Consider the following 12,560-nt stretch of genomic DNA (forward strand, 5'->3'; position numbering starts at 1 on the left):
GGCCAGGTGTTTGTGACGCACTCTTGTGTCACTTGGCTTAGTCATACAGCAGCCTCAGTGCACCTCTTTTCTTCTTTGCATCATATGCTGTTTGGAGACTAGTTTTTAAATAGTGTCATCTTGTCTGCAACTGCAGTGCCACTCCTAGATGGGCCAGGTGTTTGTGCCGCATACTTGTGTCGCTTAGCTTAGTCATACAGCCACCTCGGTGCAACTTTTAGGCTTAAAAACAATATTGTGAGGTGTGAGGTGTTCAGAAAATACTGGAAATGACTGGAAATTAATGTTATTGAGGTTAATAATACCGTAGGAGCAAAATTACCACCAAAATCTGTGATTTTAGCTGTTTTTATGGTTTTTTTCAAAAATCATCCAGATCCAAAACCAAAACACGAAAGGGTGGTTTTGGCAAAACCAATCCAGAACCAAAACACGAAGTGGAATTAGAACCAAAACCAAAACACAAAACACGAAAAGTGACAGCCGCACATCTCTAAAATAAATAAATATATATATATATATATATATATATATATATATATATATATATATATATATAGAAAGAGAGACAGGGGGGGGCGCTCCATAGTGCAAAGTCAATTTTAATTTTAAAAGCACACAAACACTCCGGTCAAGACACAACGTTAATTGCCCGTACCAGAACAAAATCCGCTGTGGGCTTAATACCACATGATTTAAACACATATGCCCCCGGCAATTCTCCAAACCTCCGGCAATCTCCTGCGACAGGACCACAACCCCGTACCGCTGGACCGCTGTACACAGCCGCCGCACGTCGGGACACCGTCACTCGTCGATGGCCACCGAGGCATGAGGGGGCACGACCACACACGTCAGCAAGCCACGCCCCTACGCGTTTCGTCACAGACTTCGTCAGAGGGCTGGCTTGCTGTACGTGTCACAGTACCTTTTAAAAGCGGCTCCCGCTAATCAGCTACTTACAACAATTAATTTTACTTTAAAACACACAATGCGTCCACAGTAGACTGTCCTTGTTAGAACATACATCTCTCCTAAGTCAGTTAGCCATTAATTGGCCAGTATGTTTAGAAGCACATTGGATTTACTTATATTCACTTATATTATAACGCTCTATGCAAAAAACTATTATGCAGCCATTTACACTGCAGCAGTCCCGATCTCAAGGGATTTGAGTCGCCCGACTCAGTTTAATCATATGCAAGGCATTACTTTCTAATGTTTAAACAGTCTTTAAACTACACCCAACACTCGCCAGTCTAGTGTGGATACACTTTACATCATTTATACAGGAATAGTGGAAACAGTTTCTAGTGTTTTCATTACATTGTATCACTTGGTCCTGCTCATATTACAAGGTCCTAAACACCTGCAATAAATTCTCATGCACTTAAAATAATCATAAAATGCTGAATAACACATAATAAAAAATAGCAATTAATAGATATAGGTGAGAAATATATACATATATAATTCCATCTAACAAAGAATTAGTCATGTGAATACCACACTAATCACACGGAATAGACCATTACAGATTTATATTGCTTTAGTCATACTGAGTCGGTACTTGATCCTAAACGTACTGAAAGATCCCAGAGCTTTTTTGATAGTTAAACTATTATGCTAATAGATTGCATCAAAATATAGTGGCCACTGACAGGACAAACAAATGTATAGACAGATACTAAACCAGGTGACACCACAATTCCACAGCGAGGAAGACCAGAAAGAACGGTTTCATTACATTCATTTTTTAACGTTCCTCAATAAACGGAGTCAGTTCATAGTTTTCATTTAACCCTTTTGGTATCAGAGTACTTAGCGTTATTATCCAGTATGTTTCCCTTTTAATCAATTTCTTATCACGGTTTCCTCCTCTTGGATCTGACATAACTTGTTCAATTCCTTTAAATTTTAGTCCCTTTGGATCACTATTATGATGCTTTTGGAAATGCTTCGGCACACTATGGTTCATTACCCCATTCTTAATATTTCTTAAATGCTCAAGGACCCTAATCTTTAGGGGCCTTTTGGTCTTACCTATATATTTGAGCCCACACGGGCACATGAGCATATAAATAATGTAGCATGAATTACAATTAATGAAGGAATTAATCAGATATTGTTCACTTGATACATTTCCTTCAAAGTGTTTTGCCCCTTTTAATCCTTGTGGGCATATTTTACATGACCCACACGGGTAAAACCTTTTAATGTTCCCAAACATATTTCCTTTATTTGGTGTACAATCATCTGACAGTTTTCGCAGGCAGCTTTTAGAAACCATACTCTTTATTGTCTTTGCTCTCCTATAAATAATAGTAGGCTTGTTAGGAAGACTTTTCCCTAATATTGGGTCCATCTGTAATATGTGCCAGTTTTTCCGTAGGATCTTTTCTACTGTCTTGTTTGCATCATTATATTGAGTGCTAAAGGGACATAATACTTTTGAGTCATCCTCCCCCCATTTCTTTTTTTCCTTGTATTCAAGCAATTCATCCCTGATCTTATTTTTAGCTCTACATTTTGCCCTTTCTATTAGACTAGGTGGGTACCCCTGTTCGTTAAATCTCTCAATATAAATGTTGGATTGTTCCTCATACTTTTCTACCTTAATACAGTTTCTTCTCAGTCGCGTAAACTGAGAAAATGGTATATTTTCTTTCCATCTACCCAAATGACAGCTGTCAAACTGCAAGTAGCTATTACTATCTACCTTTTTAAAGTGGGTGAATGTTTCTACTATACCAGTATTCATTGATTGTGTTGCATCAAGCACCAGGTCAAGAAATTCTATTCGCTCCCCACCTATGGTGTGTGTAAATTTAAGAATAAATTTGTTTATATTGATTTTAGCCATGAAATTTTCAAATTCCACTTCATCACTGTCCCAGATAATCAGGATATCATCGATATATCTCTTAAAATTAACCAGATGTTCTCTCATATCACCAGTCAGTGTTTCACATTCCCATTGACCCATATACAGGTTTGCCAGGCTTGGGGCACAAATACTCCCCATAGCAGTCCCGCAGACCTGTATATACCACTCATCTAGAAAAGTAAAATAGTTATGCTTCAACACAAATTCCAAACACTTACATAAAAAATTAACCATATGTTCTGGCATCTCTGGATCATTGCTAAGGGTTTGTCTCACAGCTTCTACTCCCTTTTTGTGGGGAATAGCTGTGTACAAAGATTGTACATCAATTGAGCACCATATACATTTTTTCTGCCATTCTATATCTCTAACTAGTTGTAAAACTTCAGTAGAGTCCTGGACATAGGACTCCAATTTTACCACATATTTTTTCAAGAATATTTCTATATATTCAGAGAGTCTAGATGTCAATGAACCAATTCCACTAATGATGGGACGGCCAGGGGGATGGGACAGATTTTTATGAATCTTAGGGATATGGTAAAAGGTTGCCAATCTAGGGTTTTTATTAAACAGATAATTGTATTCCTCTAAAGTGATACTGCCATTCTTTAGACCTTCAGCCAACAATATTTCAAGCTCCCCTAGGAACGCATCAGTGGGGTCTTTCTTAAGTTTGGAATAGGATACTTCATCTAATAAAAGATTAAAGGCTTCCCTTTCATAGTATTCCCTGTACATAACTACTACCCCTCCCTCGTTTTACCCATGTGGGTCATGTAAAATATGCCCACAAGGATTAAAAGGGGCAAAACACTTTGAAGGAAATGTATCAAGTGAACAATATCTGATTAATTCCTTCATTAATTGTAATTCATGCTACATTATTTATATGCTCATGTGCCCGTGTGGGCTCAAATATATAGGTAAGACCAAAAGGCCCCTAAAGATTAGGGTCCTTGAGCATTTAAGAAATATTAAGAATGGGGTTGGGGTAATGAACCATAGTGTGCCGAAGCATTTCCAAAAGCATCATAATAGTGATCCAAAGGGACTAAAATTTAAAGGAATTGAACAAGTTATGTCAGATCCAAGAGGAGGAAACCGTGATAAGAAATTGATTAAAAGGGAAACATACTGGATAATAACGCTAAGTACTCTGATACCAAAAGGGTTAAATGAAAACTATGAACTGACTCCGTTTATTGAGGAACGTTAAAAAATGAATGTAATGAAACCGTTCTTTCTGGTCTTCCTCGCTGTGGAATTGTGGTGTCACCTGGTTTAGTATCTGTCTATACATTTGTTTGTCCTGTCAGTGGCCACTATATTTTGATGCAATCTATTAGCATAATAGTTTAACTATCAAAAAAGCTCTGGGATCTTTCAGTACGTTTAGGATCAAGTACCGACTCAGTATGACTAAAGCAATATAAATCTGTAATGGTCTATTCCGTGTGATTAGTGTGGTATTCACATGACTAATTCTTTGTTAGATGGAATTATATATGTATATATTTCTCACCTATATCTATTAATTGCTATTTTTTATTATGTGTTATTCAGCATTTTATGATTATTTTAAGTGCATGAGAATTTATTGCAGGTGTTTAGGACCTTGTAATATGAGCAGGACTAAGTGATACAATGTAATGAAAACACTAGAAACTGTTTCCACTATTCCTGTATAAATGATGTAAAGTGTATCCACACTAGACTGGCGAGTGTTGGGTGTAGTTTAAAGACTGTTTAAACATTAGAAAGTAATGCCTTGCATATGATTAAACTGAGTCGGGCGACTCAAATCCCTTGAGATCGGGACTGCTGCAGTGTAAATGGCCTCGGTGGCCATCGACGAGTGACGGTGTCACGACGTGCGGCGGCTGTGTACAGCGGTTCAGCGGTACGGGGTTGTGGTCCTGTCTCAGGAGATTGCCGGAGGTTTGGAGAATTGCCGGGGGCATATGTGTTTAAATCATGTGGTATTAAGCCCACAGCGGATTTTGTCCTGGTACGGGCAATTAACGTTGTGTCTTGACCGGAGTGTTTGTGTGCTTTTAAAATTAAAATTGACTTTGCACTATGGAGCGCCCCCCCTGTCTCTCTTTCTAGATACTTGTCTCCCGTGGTATTCCGGGTTATTTATGACGGCGGGGGAGCAGCGGTTCTGCTAAAAGGACACTGGTGCATCCACTCTCCTTTGATTTTAGAGAAGTGACTTTCTAAGCTGTATTGGCTAAAGACTTTTTGCTAGGATATCTTTCCAACTATATTATTACTAAATTACTAAATTATTCTAAATTGTGTATGTATTAGTACCAGCTGAATTTCAAATTAATCAGGCAGCAGCACATGTGCGTGGCTACTTGTCTAAGTGTGTGTGTGCTTTAAGAAAAATTTTTGTGGCTAAATACGTTAAGAGGCTACTGTTAGTTGTCACTATCTGCTGTGTTAACCATTTCTTCAGCGCAGTAATGTTTAGGAGCACGGAATATAGGTCTAAACGCACACAAGAATGTGCAAGAATCTTTGAGGATTCTACAAAAGAACTAAGAGAAACCTCTAATGATACTTGTGCTGAGAATGATGAGATGTATTATACATTAGAGAAATTACTAATTAGAGAAACAAAAACTTGGTGGGATGTAATGGGCCTAGAGAATTATATCAAACATGGGAGAGTACCGAGGGGTCTTAGATTAACAAAAAATCCCACTATGGGTCAAGAAAATCCCCAATTTCTAAAAGAATGGTTTAGGATCCTAGATGAGTGCTCAATGGAACTTATGAGATTACTAGTCTTTGAAAAGAAAAAAATTCTAAAAGAGGTAGATCAGAGGCGTCACCGGGTGTGGTGACACCCGGAGCGCACTCTGTATTATCACACCAACCCCCCCCCCCTCCCCGTGGGTGTCCAAAAAGGGGGCGTGGCCTAACAAAAAGGGGCGTGCAGAGCTTTTTTTTCTTCTTCGCACCGGGGGCATGTCCAGCTTCCCTGAAGATGCTGGCTGCCCCCGGAGACTGCTCAGAGTGCAGTGCCGGCTCTTATCTGTGACAGGAGCCGAGTGCTGCAGGGGTTTATCTCAGTGCAGCACTCGGCTCCTGTCACTACAGAAGAGCTGGCACTTTGGTGTCACCCATTCCTAAGGGAACACCCGGGTGCGGGCCGCACCCCCCGCACCCGCCTTCTGACGCCACTGAGGTAGATAAAGAACTAGAGCAGCTAGATGTAAAACTTCAAAGTATGAAAGATACAGAGGTTTTTAATAAAAATAAAAAAATTATAGATGCTAAAGTAACAAATATTGAAGAGAAAGTAATGGATACCAAAGTAAAGAAATTCCAGAGGGATAAGGAGGATTATCTTAAAAATCAGGTACGAACGTGGCATCAAGTAAGGAGTACAAATAGGATTGAAAGGGATAATGATATACAAAAAGAACGATTCCCTCAAAGGGTCAGATATCAATCGTGGAGGAAACAACCAAGACACTGGCAGAATAGTCGCCCCCGACAGTGGGAGGAAAGACACTTGCCGACAAAGGGTGAGAGGGATAGACAGGGGCAGGAACGGAGAAATTCTAACTATGGGAACCAATGGGAATATCCCAAACGCAGTGCTAAATATGCTGCCATTGAGAAACCAAGAGGTTTTGTACATGGGAACAGGTTTGAGAGAATAACTCATTTGGAAATAACGATAGAGAGGTTTTTTTTAGAACAAAGAAACCATTGGAAAGAAAGGATAGGACACCAGATGCCAAGGGAGATGCCAGGATCCCCAGGGGGAATAAAAAGAAGGTGGGCAGAAAAAGAGGTAGAAGAGCTACCAAAAAGGGAAGCAAAGGTGAGAAACCTGTAGTAGAAAATTTAGATGAGGGCATTTTTAATATTTCAAGTACTGTTTTGACACCAGTTGAGAAGGTAGTATTAAAGAAGGGTCTACAGTATGCTCCGTCCTGTGGACCCAACAAATTTAACTTGTATATAGATCTAGATCTGTATATGAGAAATCTGACGTTAAAACACCATTTTTCAAGGAAATCAGATGCACCAATTAAAAATTGGGAAAACAAAAATCTAAGTACTGGCTCGCTGTCAGGATTGAAATCTAAGTCCACTTATTATCCTGTGGAGTCAAAAGGCCCTTATATAGAGTTATTCTCTAAAATAGTGAAGAATGACATAGACCAGATCCCTTCCTCTATGAAAAATAAAAATAAAAACTTGACAAAAAAGGAGTTTACAGCTCTGAAAGGTCTAGCCGATAATAAAAATATAATCATCAAAAATGCTGATAAAGGGGGAGGGGTAGTAGTTATGGACAGGGAATACTATGAAAGGGAAGCCTTTAATCTTTTATTAGATGAAGTATCCTATTCCAAACTTAAGAAAGACCCCACTGATGCGTTCCTAGGGGAGCTTGAAATATTGTTGGCTGAAGGTCTAAAGAATGGCAGTATCACTTTAGAGGAATACAATTATCTGTTTAATAAAAACCCTAGATTGGCAACCTTTTACCATATCCCTAAGATTCATAAAAATCTGTCCCATCCCCCTGGCCGTCCCATCATTAGTGGAATTGGTTCATTGACATCTAGACTCTCTGAATATATAGAAATATTCTTGAAAAAATATGTAGTAAAATTGGAGTCCTATGTCCAGGACTCTACTGAAGTTTTACAACTAGTTAGAGATATAGAATGGCAGAAAAAAATTATATGGTGCTCAATTGATGTACAATCTTTGTACACAGCTATTCCCCACAAAAAGGGAGTAGAAGCTGTGAGACAAACCCTTAGCAATGATCCAGAGATGCCAGAACATATGGTTAATTTTTTATGTAAGTGTTTGGAATTTGTGTTGAAGCATAACTATTTTACTTTTCTAGATGAGTGTTATATACAGGTCTGCGGGACTGCTATGGGGAGTATTTGTGCCCCAAGCCTGGCAAACCTGTATATGGGTCAATGGGAATGTGAAACACTGACTGGTGATATGAGAGAACATCTGGTTATTTTTAAGAGATATATCGATGATATCATGATTATCTGGGACAGTGATGAAGTGGAATTTGAAAATGTCATGGCTAAAATCAATATAAACAAATTTAATCTTAAATTTACACACACCATAGGTGGGGAGCGAATAGAATTTCTTGACCTGGTGCTTGATTCAACACAATCAATGAATACTGGTATAGTAGAAACATTCACCCACTTTAAAAAGGTAGATAGTAATAGCTACTTGCAGTTTGACAGCTGTCATTTGGGTAGATGGAAAGAAAATATACCATTTTCTCAGTTTACGCGACTGAGAAGAAACTGTACTAAGGTAGAAAAGTATGAGGAACAATCCAACATTTATATTGAGAGATTTAACGAACGGGGGTACCCACCTAGTCTAATAGAAAGGGCAAAATGTAGAGCTAAAAATAAGGTCAGGGATGAATTGCTTGAATACAAGGAAAAAAAGAAATGGGGGGAGGATGACTCAAAAGTATTATGTCCCTTTAGTACTCAATATAATGATGCAAACAAGACAGTAGAAAAGATCCTACGGAGAAACTGGCACATATTACAGATGGACCCAATATTAGGGAAAAGTCTTCCTAACAAGCCTACTATTATTTATAGGAGAGCAAAGACAATAAAGAGTATGGTTTCTAAAAGCTGCCTGCGAAAACCGTCAGATGATTGTACACCAAATAAAGGAAATATGTTTGGGAACATTAAAAGGTTTTACCCGTGTGGGTCATGTAAAATATGCCCACAAGGATTAAAAGGGGCAAAACACTTTGAAGGAAATGTATCAAGTGAACAATATCTGATTAATTCCTTCATTAATTGTAATTCATGCTACATTATTTATATGCTCATGTGCCCGTGTGGGCTCAAATATATAGGTAAGACCAAAAGGCCCCTAAAGATTAGGGTCCTTGAGCATTTAAGAAATATTAAGAATGGGGTAATGAACCATAGTGTGCCGAAGCATTTCCAAAAGCATCATAATAATGATCCAAAGGGACTAAAATTTAAAGTAATTGAACAAGTTATGTCAGATCCAAGAGGAGGAAACCGTGATAAGAAATTGATTAAAAGGGAAACATACTGGATAATAACGCTAAGTACTCTGATACCAAAAGGGTTAAATGAAAACTATGAACTGACTCCGTTTATTGAGGAACGTTAAAAAAAATGAATGTAATGAAACCGTTCTTTCTGGTCTTCCTCGCTGTGGAATTGTGGTGTCACCTGGTTTAGTATCTGTCTATACATTTGTTTGTCCTGTCAGTGGCCACTATATTTTGATGCAATCTATTAGCATAATAGTTTAACTATCAAAAAAGCTCTGGGATCTTTCAGTACGTTTAGAATCAAGTACCGACTCAGTATGACTAAAGCAATATAAATCTGTAATGGTCTATTCCGTGTGATTAGTGTGGTATTCACATGACTAATTCTTTATTAGATGGAATTATATATGTATATATTTCTCACCTATATCTATTAATTGCTATTTTTTATTATGTGTTATTCAGCATTTTATGATTATTTTAAGTGCATGAGAATTTATTGCAGGTGTTTAGGACCTTGTAATATGAGCAGGACTATGTGAAACAATGTAATGAAAAAACACTAGAAACTGTTTCCACTATTCCTGTATAAATGATGTAAAGTGTATCCACACTAGACTGGCAAGTGTTGGGTGTAGTTTAAAGACTGTTTAAACATTAGAAAGTAATGCCTTGCATATGATTAAACTGAGTCGGGCGACTCAAATCCCTTGAGATCGGGACTGCTGCAGTGTAAATGGCTGCATAATAGTTTTTTGCATAGAGCGTTATAATATAAGTGAATATAAGTAAATCCAATGTGCTTCTAAACATACTGGCCAATTAATGGCTAACTGACTTAGGAGAGATGTATGTTCTAACAAGGACAGTCTACTGTGGACGCATTGTGTGTTTTAAAGTAAAATTAATTGTTGTAAGTAGCTGATTGGCGGGAGCCGCTTTTAAAAGGTAATGTGACACGTACAGCAAGTCAGCCCTCTGACGAAGTCTGTGACGAAACGCGTAGGGGCGTGGCTTGCTGACGTGTGTGGTCGTGCCCCCTCCTGCCTCGGTGGCCATCGACGAGTGACGGTGTCCCGACGTGCGGCGGCTGTGTACAGCGGTCCAGCGGTACGGGGTTGTGGTCCTGTCTCAGGAGATTGCCGGAGGTTTGGAGAATTGCCGGGGGCATATGTGTTTAAATCATGTGGTATTAAGCCCACAGCAGATTTTGTTCTGGTACGGGCAATTAACGTTGTGTCTTGACCGGAGTGTTTGTGTGCTTTTAAAATTAAAATTGACTTTGCACTATGGAGCGCCCCCCCTGTCTCTCTTTCTAGATACCTGTCTCCCGTGGACTTCCGGGTTATTTATGATGGTGGGGGAGCAGCGGTTCTGCTAAAAGAAGGACACTGGTGCATCCACTCTCCTTTGATTTTAGAGAAGTGACTTCCTAAGCTGTATTGGCTAAAGACTTTTTGCTAGGATATCTTTCCAACTATACTGAGCGCACCTGATTATTCTAAATTGTGTATATATATATATATATATATATATATACAGAAAAAGGGGGTGGTTTCTAAGGGAGCTAGACCCAATGATATATTCCAGGGTTTGACCACAATTCACTTTAAAATATTTTTTTTATATATTTATATAAAAGTATTCAACAATCACAGTGAATAACAAATGGCTGACATAAACAAAATGCAGACATCAGATATGGACACCGTATATTCTGGACAATTTGTTAATCCAATGTGGTTTTCTTAATTAATACATATCCGATGTTCTTATATCCGAACCAGAAACCCAACGCGTTTCGTCCATCTGGACTTCATCAGGGGCTCAATATCAAAACAAGTAGGAAGAACATATAGGAATGGATGACCAATTAATGATCATATTAATCCCACATCAGTAAAATAGGCTTTGCAATAACAGATACAATAAAGGGTGCGCTGATTTCACAGCTAGATTTGTATTGAATATGCCAACTCAGTAAGGCAAACAATAATGCAATAATGCTGAATTCTGTATAAGCCACAATTTCATTTACGTGTATAATACTCAGCAGAAAGAGTGGCTTCTCCTAGTCAGCAGACTGCTGACTAGGAGAAGCCACTCTTCCTGCTGAGTATTATCCACGTAATTGCATTATCCACGTTATTACATCTGTTATTGCAAAGCATATTTTACTGATGTGGGATTAATACAATCATTAATTGGTCATCCATTCCTTTATGTTCTTCCTACTTGTTTTGATATTGATGAAGTCCAGTTGATGAAGTCCAGTTGGACGATACGCGTTGGTTTTCTGGTTCGGATATAAGAACATCAGATATGTACTAATTAAGAAAACCACATTGGATTAACAAATTGTCCGCAATATACCGTGTCCATATCTGATATCTGCATTTTGTTTATGTCAGCCATTTGTTATTCACTGTGATTGTTGAATACTTTTATATAAATATATTTAAAAATTCTTTTAAAGTGAATTGGGGTCAAACCCTGGAATATAAATAATTGGGTCTAGCTCCCGTAGACACCACCCCCTTTTTCTGCATTTGTACTTTTGTACTTCATCTAACAGGGAGAACGTCTTCAGGTTGAGCTCTTCATTTAGCGCTATTGTTAGGTCCACCCCACTCTCCATATATATATATATATACATATATATAATATACCAGCATACGTTATCCACAGTCAATAAAGTAGAACAGTATAGAAGAGAGAAAAATGGCACACAGGGATGCACAAACCACATGCAGAAAGAAAAAAACATTGGGGGTCATTCCGAATTGTTCGCTCGTTGCCAATTTTCGCAACGGAGCGATTAAGGCTAAAATGCGCATGCGCACGGTACGCAGTGCGCATGCGCTAAGTATTTTAGCACAAAACTTAGTAGATTTACTCACGTCCGAACGAAGACTTTTAATTGTTGATGTGATCGGAGTGTGATTGACAGGAAGTGGGTGTTTCTGGGCGGAAACTGGACGTTTTCTGGGAGTGTGCGGAAAAACGCAGGCGTGTCAGGGAAAAACGCGGGAGTGTCTGGAGAAATGGGGGAGTAGCTGGCCGAACGCTGGGCGTGTTTGTGACGTCAAACCAGGAACGAATCGGCCTGAGCTGATCGCAATCTGTGAGCAGGTCTGGAGCTACTCAGAAACTGCTAAGAAATTTCTATTCGCAATTCTGCTAATCTTTCGTTCGCAAATCTGCTAAGCTAAGATACACTCCCAGAGGGTGGCGGCCTAGCGTGTGCAATGCTGCTAAAAGCAGCTAGCGAGTGAACAACTCGGAATGACCCCCATTATGTAGAGAAGATTAAGCAAGACCATCCCAAAAAGTACAATAGTAAAGATGACAAGAAACAAAGTAGTCCTCAGGTTAACTACAATATGTATTAAAATTAAGTGCTGGTGTGGTCACGCACCTGAAACGCTCTCACTCGGATGTGATTTTCTTACAGGAAACACACTGGCTGACGGGCGAGGAAAATGTATTGAAAGCCCCATGGCTTGGTTCTTGTATCGCTGCTCCATTTCGCACGGTTGCCATACTTTTTCGAAAAAATCTCCCCGTCACTGTTTTGACAGAAATCTTTGACCCCGG

This window comes from Pseudophryne corroboree, chromosome 2 (genome assembly GCF_028390025.1).
Source record: "Pseudophryne corroboree isolate aPseCor3 chromosome 2, aPseCor3.hap2, whole genome shotgun sequence".
NCBI classification, from domain to species: domain Eukaryota; kingdom Metazoa; phylum Chordata; class Amphibia; order Anura; family Myobatrachidae; genus Pseudophryne; species Pseudophryne corroboree.